At 38.2% G+C, this 11,107-nt stretch overlaps 1 pseudogene; it reads left to right on the forward strand.

Annotated features, from left to right (window-relative positions):
* The first annotated feature begins 4,381 nt into the window (after nt 1-4,381).
* Nucleotides 4,382-4,537, forward strand: LOC133055317 (small nucleolar RNA SNORA70; annotated as a pseudogene).
* Nucleotides 4,538-11,107: the final 6,570 nt, after the last annotated feature.

The raw sequence follows: 11,107 nt of genomic DNA on the forward strand, positions 1-11,107 counted from the left end.
CTGAGTTTGAATATGTTTTTTCAGTTTAATGACCACTGGGATTTTCTTACCTGTGAATTATCTATTGATTGCCTTTGGCATGTTTTTAACTGGGTCACTTTTTTTTTTTTGCAGATACTTTTTGCATATTATGCACATTAACCATGTGTTATAAATATTTTTCTCAATTTGTGTATCATTATGTCACACAATTTCCCACATATTTCAACCCACCTTGTAAACAACTGGAAAGCCTGCATAACATGCCAGAGTGTGAATGTGAAGGTATTGATTAACTGCTCCCTCGGTGTGTGTGTGTGTGTGTGTGTGAGTCGCTCAGCCGTGTCCGACTCTTTGCAACCCCACCAACTGTACCCCACCAGGCTCCTCTGCACATGGCAAAAATACTGGGGTGGGTAGTCTTTCCCTTCGCCAGGAGATCTTCCCGACCCAGGGATCAAACCCAGGTCTTCTGCATTGACAGGAGGATTCTTTACTGCCTGGGCCATCAGGGAAGCCCACTGTTCCCTCTATATTGTTGGAATACAGTTCTCTCTCACTCTCTTTCTCTGTCTCTCTCTCTCTCTGATATCATGAATAATGTAGGAACTTCTGTCCATATTTTATGTTATTTTTATGAGGCAATTTAGTACATTTTAAAATTAAGAATTATATTTTTAAAAGTAAATTTACTAAATCAAAAATATGAACATTCTAAAAAATGTTACGAATATTGCTAAACTGCATTCTTAATAGATGTAACAATTTACTCTTCTTCCAACTCCATTTTCTGCCTTGTGCCCCTGCTGGTGTGGGAATCGCAGTTCTGAAAAATCTATAAACTTGATGGCCTAAGATGGTATCATATTTATTGTTTTAATTATTATTGTTAAAATATACTCATGAGATTGATACTTTCTATACTCACTTGACATTTACCTTTATTCTCTTATGACTCAACTTTCTCTATGTGGCCTATGCATTTTTTTTCTTTGGGGTATCTTAATTCTTTAAGTTTATATGTGAATTGGGAGCTTGAGATTAGACGATGCAAACTATTATATATAGAATGAATAAACAACAAGGTGCTGCTCTATAACACAGAGAACTATATTTAATATCCTGTGATAAGCAATAATGGAAAAGAATATGAAAAAGAATGTGTATATGTATTGTATGTTTTGTGTGTGTGTGTGTGTTAGCTGCTCAGGCATATCCAACTCTTTGTGACCCCATGGACTGTAGACTGTCAAGCTCCTCTGTCCATGGGATTCTCCAGACAAGAATACTGGAGTGGGTTGCCACTCCCTTCTCCAAATATGTATGTGTATATATACACACACATATATATATATTTATATATGACTCACATAGCTGTAGAGCAGAAATTAACACAATATTGTAAATGAACTATACTTCAATAAAATAAATTAAAAAATAAATATATGTATATGAATTCTTTTTGTATGTAGGATTAAAAAAAATTGTTATATTTGTAGAAAATGTTTCCCAGTTGCAAATTTGCTTTGTGACCTCACTTTGAAATAAAATACATAAATCCCAACATAGCCAAACCATTGATCTACTGTGATTTCTTTCATAGTGCTAAGCCACCTCTCAGCCAAGAAATTATTTCAGTATGTACTGAGGCTTTCCTCTAGTTTGATTTTTATTTAATCTTTAACTTTTCAACCCTTTTACCTATTTGGAATATGATGTGAGGATAAACAGTTTATTTCCCTCGTGTAGGTTTCCATCTACCCTAATATCACTTGTGGACTAGTCCTCAAATATTAAGAACTTCTAACAAAACTGATTTGAATCTCTCCAGTCTACTTTCTGTATTTGTATATTTGTTTTCAAGAAAGTATCAAGTCAATTTATTAATAAGTATTTTGCATTATAATATACCTTATTTGACAGAACTAGTTCCCTCTCCTCTAATTAGTCTCTAGTTTTAATTTTTTAACTGTTACTTGTCCATCTGATTTCTTCCAAGCATACTTTAGAAGCATTTTATTTTTTACTCCTGTCCTAAAAAAATAATTCTTTCCACACCTTGATTCAGATTACATAGAACCCTAATCCAATTTACAAGGAATTTAGACTTTTGATTTCTTGTTCAGCTGTCTTCTTGAAATTTTCCCTGGATATTCTTGATTTTTATTTGGTTATTATTATTGAGTTAAAAATAAACTTGTATATGTTTATTATGGCTATAACCCAATCCATTTCAAGTTAAGGGCTGTGATTTTTCCATATGGATATTCATTTGTTTCATCACCATTTGTTGGGAGACTATCCTTTTCCCGTAAATCACCTTGGTTCCTTTGTCAAAAATCAATTGACTGTGTAAGGGTGGGTCTACAACTGGATACTTCATGCCGTTTCATTAGTCTATGTGGATATTCCAATGCCAGTTACACTGATTATGCCTAATGTGATGATTACTGATACTTTATATTAAGCCTTGAAATCAGAAGAACACTTGTTCTTCATAACATTGTTTGGCTATTCTATTCCCTTTGCTTAAAAAAAAAAAAAACTACTTTAGAATCACCTTGTCTGTCTCAATTAATTAAAAAACTAAGAGTTTAACTGAGATTGTATTGAATCTGTGACTCAGGTTGGGGAGAGCTAACGTCTCAGCAATAATGAGTCCATGAAGATGGTATATCTCCCTTTTTTCTTAGGTATTCTTTAATTTTTCTAAGCAATGTTTGTTTTCTGTTTATTAGTCTTGCACACATATTGATAAATTTATCTGTATAAACATTTGATATTATTAATACAACAATAGGTGGTATTTTAAATTTTCAACTTCCCAATCATTTGTGACTAATATAAAAATACAGTGGATATTTGTATATGTATGTTTATATTGTGTCTTAGACTTTCTATATTTGGCTATTATCTCTAGTAGCTTTCTTGTAGATTTCTTAAACTGTATCTATAAAATTGTATCATCTGCAAATAAACACAGGTTTGCTTCTTCATTACCCATATATATATGAAGAGATTCTATACCACCAAAATGTTATAAAAGCTGATTTGATAAAGGCAGAATAAGTGATCATCTTAGGTGAATTGTGACCTGGTCCTGGGGACTTACTCAAAACAGCAATGTCCTCTCCACTTTCCTTTTCTGCTCCTTAAAGAAAATTAAAGTCAGTGTCCATTGAGAAAAGAAGTGATGGGTTAGATGAAGAAGCCGGGTCTGGGAAATGATCTGGTGAGCTGAAACTGTATAGACACATTGAAAATATTCAGACTAAATATATTTATATATGTTAAAACTTCTTAAAATTTATCTGTGTTTGTGCTTCATCAGAGCCCTGTTTCTGGTGTACCTGGTTTGAGACTGATGCAGGTAATTTGTGTTCTATGCCTTGGTGCATAGTGGGCCTCAAAAAATATTTGCATGTGGAACCTCATTAAGCCTGTTTCTATGACAGAAAGCTTATCATGACTGGCATAGAAAGACAGACAAATAAAAGCTGGCAAGCTATTGTATTTGCTCAGGTAATTGATAAATTCAGGGGTGCATCCTCAGGCCTGGTTGGATGTAAAAACCTTCTTTCTCTGACTATTGGCTTTGTTCACAAGCGGCCTCTTCCCATATCCTTATAAAATGACCTTCAGCAGTTCTAAGCTTATCTTCCAGATGTTTAGTAACCCTGTGGAAAGGGATCTCTGTACTAGTTGAAACAGAAGTCCTGGGCTTGAGTCTCACTGGCCTAGCTGGTATCAAGGGGTCATTCTTGAACCCCTACCTATAAGCCACAGGGATGGGGTTAGCATCACCAAAACTACAGGGGTAATCAAGGGGTCATTAGCAAGTGTACTCTGGGGTTCCATTTATATGACATTCTAGGAGAAAAGCAAAAAGTTAGGGATAAGAGTGAGGATATGAGTTGACTATAAGGGGAAAGGGTGTATTTTATGCAGTGATGCAAATATTCTTTGGGCTTCTTTGTAGCTCAGCTGGTAAGGAATCTACCTGCAATGCAGGAGAATCCCATTCAATTCCTGGGTCAGAAAGATCCGCTGGAGAAGGGATAAGTTACCCGCACCAGTATTCTTGATCTTCCCTGGTGGCTTAACTGGTAAAGAATCCACCCACAATGCAAGAGACTGGGATTTGATCCCTGGGTTGGGAAGATTCCCTGGAGAAGGGAACAGCTACCCACTCCAGTATTCTGGCCTGGAAAATTCCATGGACTGTATAGTCCATGGGGTCGCAAAGAGTAGGACACGACTGATCAACTTTCACTTTAAAATATTCTTTATCTTGATTGCAGTGGTGGTTACATAAATGCATACATTTGTCAAAAGCTGCAGAATGGTTCACCTATAAAAGGTGAATTTTGCCATATGTACACTCAATAAACATGAATTTTCTTTGCAGCCAATTAAGCCAACTCTGTTCATTTCCCCATGGAGGCCCAACGTGCAATGGCTGCAAACAATGCAGCCATTGAGCAACGTGCAATGGCTCCTCAGTAGTGTATGTGGCCTGTTGCTTATACCCGCTGCACTAAGGAACTTGGAGACAGCCCTTTCCAGTGGATACTCATGACCAGCAAGCTGTCCCCAGTCTAGGCTCCAGACAGGTATAGGCAGCACCTTTAGGAAGCCCCAGGGCACAGGGGCCAGGAGCCACTTTGGCTGAGTCATAATGTCCATCGGCAGCAAGCTGCAGAACAAGGAGCGTGTGACTGAGGCCCCAGGAAGGGCCAAGTTCAAGTTTCCTGGCCTCCAGAAGCTCTACATCTCCAAGAAGTGGGGATTTACTAAGTTTAATGTGGATGAATTTGAAAACATGGTGGCAGAAAACAGCTCATCTCAGAGGGCTATGGGGTCAAATACATCCCTAAGGGTGGCTCCCTGAACAAATGGCAGGCGCTGTACTCTTGAGATCCTTGGAGTTGTCTCCTCCTTACTCAGGCCCACCAATAAATCTTACTTTTCTGTCAAAAAAAAAAAAAAAAACTCTGAATTTTAAAGAGTCTTAAATATATAAAGAAAGCTTGCAAGAATTTTTTTAAGGAAAAATGTAAATTTCTGGATAAGAAGATAGAACATTGCAAAGATGCTAATTCTTTCCAAATTAATGTATTGGATTTATACAGTCCTAAACAAAATACTAGCAAGTTTTGCAGGGGAAGAAATATGAAACTTGACAAAATGTTTTTAAAATTTATCTGGAAAGATAACTGACTGATAATGCCAGAAAAAGTTAAGAAAAAGAAAATAATGAGGGGAAATTGCTTTTACTGCACAACTTTGGCTAATAATTTTCAGTCTGGATTGTGTGTATGTGCATGTATGTGTGCATTTATTTTGTTGGGGTGTTGGGCATGTTTTGAAGAAAGGAGTATGAAATTTTATAAAAACTTCTCAGAGAAGAGCATGCAATTCAAAAATAATTTTAAATCCTATTTAATTTTCAAAAATTAAAGTATTTTAAAATCATACATTAAATGAGATTTTTTATTCATCTGAGAAGGAAAACAATGGGCTTAAGTTTTTAAAAATCTCTACTGAAGTTAACTGAATTAAATAATGTGATATATATAATTTTTAATATCAGGGAATAAACTAAATATTTGTCTAACTTTGGGATGTAGATCAATTTCAAAGAGTAGTGTCAAGACTACAAAAGTTTTCAACCTTTGGGGTTTGGGTTTTTTAGTTTTTTTTGTTTTCTCTGCACATAGTGATTGCCAGGCATTGTGCTGAGCATTTGGGTGAAGGGTTCTGTAATAAAAGAGTCCTGCTGTTTCTAACTTGGCTTACTTGCTTTCTGCATAGAATTCAACAATATATTAAAATCACAAAAAAGGTAGGAGTCATCTGAAGTCACACAACCTTGAAATGAGCATTATTATCAATGGAATCATCCCATTTATAGATTTTTTATTCATGCACATATATGCATATATTTTTTGCATAAATAATATTACCATGCCCTCCCTGCACTCATTCTCTTACAACACCACATTCCATATCTGCTCTGCCAGATAACCCATGTTAACAACCTGTAAGTTTCCCCATATTCATATATCCTATACACACCTATACAAAGAACTCTATGTAATCTTATTTACATATTTATGTCATTCATATGCAGCTACTCTTTGGAGTATTTTTCATTGTTTGACTTAACAAAAACGAAGTATCTTGCACAATTTTCTGCATTTTATTTTTCCTACTCAACAATACCTCATATCAGTTCCTCAAAGTCACTGAATATAGCTCCAACTCCTCCTTGTCAATGGCTGCATGCTATGCCATGGTAAAGCCATACCTCACCTTCCTTAGCCATTCTGGTTGCAAAATTGCTCTGTTTTCAATTTCTGACCAATGCAAACAACACTGCAGTAAACATCCTTGTACACGAGTCTGTCCTTATATATTAGTCATTTCATTTCTAAGGGGTCATTTTACTGGAGGATAATCACAGGGTTGAAAAGCATGTATATTCCTAAATGTTACCAGACTGCTTGCCCAAAGGGTTATAACACTTCATTTTCACTAGCAACTTTGAGACCATCCTTTTCCCCCCATGCCTAACAATATTAGTTTATGATAGATCTCTTTTTTAAATATAAAATCTCATTATTAATCTAAGTTATATTTCCTTGACTATTGAATGACTTTAAGAAGAAAAATAATGAGACATTTCAATTAAAATCAAGAATTATCCAGAAGTCACCACTATAACTATTATTATCATACAATTTTCTTGAATGCTCTAGCATAGTGCTGTCTAATAGAAATTTCTGCACTGGTGGAAATAGTCTCTATTCTGTGCTATCCAGTATGATAACCCCTAGTCATATGTGACTACTGAGCAATTGAAATGTAGCTAGTATGACAGAGGGACTGAATTTTACTTTTGCTTAATTTAAATTCTAATAACCAGATATGGTCAATGGCTACAATACTGGATAGGGCAGTTCTAGACAATGCAAAACACAAAGTGAAAATTATGGCTACAAACATCAAAATATGCAAACAAATTTATCTTTTTGCTGTTGTATACCTAGACAACCCACAATATTTCAACAGGTAAGAAGGAAAAAACCCCACTACAAGGAATGAAACAATTGTAAGGTAACTATACATAAGCTAAATATTTAAAAGTCAATAGCTTCTTTACTTAGTATTAAGCACTTGGAATAGAATTAGGAAAAATCATTCCATTTACAACAAAAATGACAAAACATTAAAGAATAAATTTAACAGGACGGTCACAAGATGCATAGACTCAAATTTTAGGTTGTAATGAAAAGAGTAAAATAAAGCCAAATGCCTAGAGAAGTGTACCAGGCTCTTGGATGAGAAGATATTATATATGTATGTGTGTGTGTATATATATATAATTCTTTTAAAATTAATCTATAAACTTAATGCAATTCCAACTAGAATTCAAAAAGGCTAACTTATTTTTGAATTCACATATTAATAGAAGAATATGCTTAAAACTTGCTCCAAAAATGTAGGGGGAAAAGGTGGGTGGAGACTTACTTTATGACTTCTAAGAATCTTCTCAAAAGCCATTATAATGAAAATCAACATAATATTGACATATGAATAGGCAAACAGTTTCATGTAAATTAATTGAAAATCCAGAATTTGATCCCCATCAATGTGAAATTCATATTGGACAAAGACAGTATTTTATTCAATGTGAAAAATGGACCATTTAAGCAATGTGAAAGTCGCTCAGTCATGTCTGACTCTTCACGACCCCATGGACTATACAGTCCACGGAATTCTCCAGGCCAGAATACTGGAGTGGGTAGCCTTTCCCTTCTTCAGGGGATCTTCCCAACCCAGGGATCGAATCCAGGTCTCCCACATTGCAGGAGGATTCTTTACCAGCTGAGCCACAAGGGAAGCCCGAGAATACTGGAGTGGGTAACCTGTCCCTTCTCCAGTGGATCTTCCCCACCCAGGAATCAAAGCAGGGTCTCCTGAATTGCAAGCAGATTCTTTACAAACTGAGCTATCAGGGAAGCATTTAATCAATAATGCTGGCAAAACTGGTTATCCAAATGAAATAAAATTTAAAAGACTTTTATCCCAGTTGCTCAGATGGTAAAGAGTCTGCCTGCAGTGCAGGAGACCCAGGTTCGATCCCTGGGTTGGGAGTATCCTTTAGAGAAGGAAATGGCAACCCACTCCAGTATTCTTGCCTGGAAAATCCCATAAATGGAGGAGCCTGGTAGGCTACAGTCTGTGGGGTTACAGAGAGTCAGACACGACTGAGCGACTTCACATCCCACAATCAGAGGCAAAAAATAAATTTCAACCAGCTAAAAGGTTCAAATAAAACGAAGAAATTTTACCAGAAAATCAGAAGATGATTCACACAATCCAGGCGTTAATATCACCTTTCTAAATAATAAGAATGGAAACTCATTTTTTATTTATTTATTTTTAATTGGAGGATAATTGCTTTACAATATTGTGTTGGTTTCTGCCATATATCAACTTGAATCACCCATAGATATATGTGTCCCTTCCCTTTTGAACCTCCCTCCCACCTCCCACCCCCATCTCACCCCTCTAGTTTGTCACAGAAGTCATTCTTACTTATTTCTAATATCTTATTTATTTTTTATAAAATAAATAAATAAAATATTCATATTTATGTTTTATTTAGAAAGTTAAGGGAGTTATATCTAACCCTATACAAATATAAGGCATTTGTTTGGCAAAAATACAAGTCAACATACAAATGATAGAGCTAGAAAATAATATTTGTAATAAGGTTAATTTCCATACATACAAAAACTCATGCAAACTAATTAGAAAAAGACAAACAGGCCAATTTGAGGGGGAAAAAACTAAGGAGGAATCATGAAGAGAAAATTTGCAGAAGATAATAAACAACATTAGAGCAGATGCATGAGTCAGCTCTGGCAGAAGCCCTGTGTTCTGCTTCGTCTCCCTTTTCTTCTGGGGAGTTTCTCAGAACACGGGGTCAATCACTACCACTGCCCACACAACAGCAAACTCCTGAGGCAAATATGACAGGTTCTACTTCATATAATTTTAAAATTTGATATCAAAAAAGCAAAAGCAAAAGACAAGGCAAGCCACTACCACACTCACAGGTGTAGACATACCTGTCCCAGCAGATGCTCCAAATCCTATAGTCCAGGCAAGGAGGGACGACCCTGTTGGACACCACTGACCACTGTCAGATTCCCTCAAGCCTATCACTGACCCTCTGGTCATAGAGCCTTAGAAATTCAGGCTTCCAGGGGGCGTGAGTCCAACTTCTTCTGCTCCTGCTTAAACCCCTTCCCTCAAGACTAGACGATCAGCCTCAACTAACAGGGAGCTCACTCTATCCAAAGAAGCTGAATTATTCTGCTGGAGCTGAAAGGAAGTCCTTATTCTGAACACCCATTGCTTCCCAAGCACAATGAAGGTGCTTCATTCTACTGAAGTCTGTGAAACAGCCAGATCGGTGGGGAAAGCATCTTTGTCCATCCCTCTGAGCAGAAATAGAAGTGAGTTTCAGCCACATGTCAAGACCTTACCTGTCCCTCAGGAGTAGCCATTGCTGTGTCCCAATCACTCCGAGCAGTGGCTTCTGACCTTGCCAGGCCACTACACTCAGGTGAGACACGGTAACACAGATCCACTTCATCAGACTCCCTGAGATGGTGCCCAGGCCTTGGTACTTCAGAATGCCCCCAGGTGATTCTGATTCTCACCTGGCCAGAGGAGCTCAAACACAGGTATGTTCAGAAGGTCACCAAAACACTTTGATCTGGACTGGAAAACCCAACCGGCTCTCTATCATGGTCCTTCCTGGTTAGTTGATAAAGTTTAACTCAACTTAATTCTTCTTTGATCCTAAATTCTGAGTCAGTTGTCAGTTCAGACTTAAGTTCAGCCATTTAGGATTTCCCCTCTCTCTTTCTTCCTGGGCATTAGGGTAGAGGGAGATGGCAGTTTTTGGACTTTGGTCAGCCTCTGCCCATGCACGTTTGTTGAACTGCCTTGTTCTGCTCTTTGTTGATGTCTCACTCACTCAAACCCCAAGGCACAGACATCTACATCTCCCATCTTCTGCCTGATGTCAAGTCCATTCTGTTGCAGTACTTTGTAGGATCCCCTCACTCCCCAGGATCAAGAACCAGCTCTCCTCTATCATCTGAGTCCTTCTTGGGGCTCTGGAAATGTGGCTACTCCCCACACCCCTAGGGAAAGGCAGTAAGCTGGGAGTCTCCTGCTCTGCTGAAATCACCTAGTTACTAGGCTTGTTCCACTGCAATCAACACTTGCCAAGGTGCAGGGCCACTTTGGAGACTCTGCTCAGGAAGCAAGGCCCAGAGATCATCTGCTCTTAGATCCCCCAGTCCCCCTGGGGTTCTACTCAGCCCAGAAGGGGGTGGATGCCGTGACTGTTTGTCAGAGCACTCTTGCTCATCCCAGGGAGGGTGGTCACCTCCTCCACTCTAGAGTGGGAACTGGAGGTTGAGTCAGAAAGTACCCTTCTACACTTATTTTTAGGCCAAAATATGGACCCTTGGAGGCTTCCCAGGTTGCTCAGTGGTAAAAAATCTGCCTGCCAATGCAGCAGATGCAGGAAATGCAGGTTCAATCCCTAGGTTAGGAAGATCCCCTGGAGTAGGAAATGGCAACCCACTCCAGTATTCTTGCCTGGGTAATCCCTTGGACAGAATAGCCTGGCAGGCTACAGTCCCTGGGGTCTCAAAGAGTCGGACATGAATGAGCAACTGAGCACACATTCATTGACCCTTGGAAGCTCAAATACTAAAAATATGACTGCTTGTGTGTGCCTTAGAATTCCCACGCTGGGTATACATGTGGGGTGGGAGTGGTGAAGGACCTGTGATGGGGAACAGAAGAGATTTCTTATTCTAATTGTTAGTAAAAGAAATTAGTCAATGCTTGGCAAGAGATCCTACCACAGTGAGATTATGTGAGTTTCTAAGGTCCCAGGATGAGCAAGTGGAGGACTCTGGACCAGGACTTAGGGCTCCTGACACAGACCTAGGGGTCTGTGTGAGCTGGGCCACATCCTTAGCAGCTCGTGCCTCTGTCTCCCTGGTCCCCTGGCGAGCCCTCCAGGGGAGGA

The sequence above is a fragment of the Dama dama genome, chromosome 4 (genome assembly GCF_033118175.1).
Source record: "Dama dama isolate Ldn47 chromosome 4, ASM3311817v1, whole genome shotgun sequence".
NCBI classification, from domain to species: Eukaryota; Metazoa; Chordata; class Mammalia; order Artiodactyla; family Cervidae; genus Dama; species Dama dama.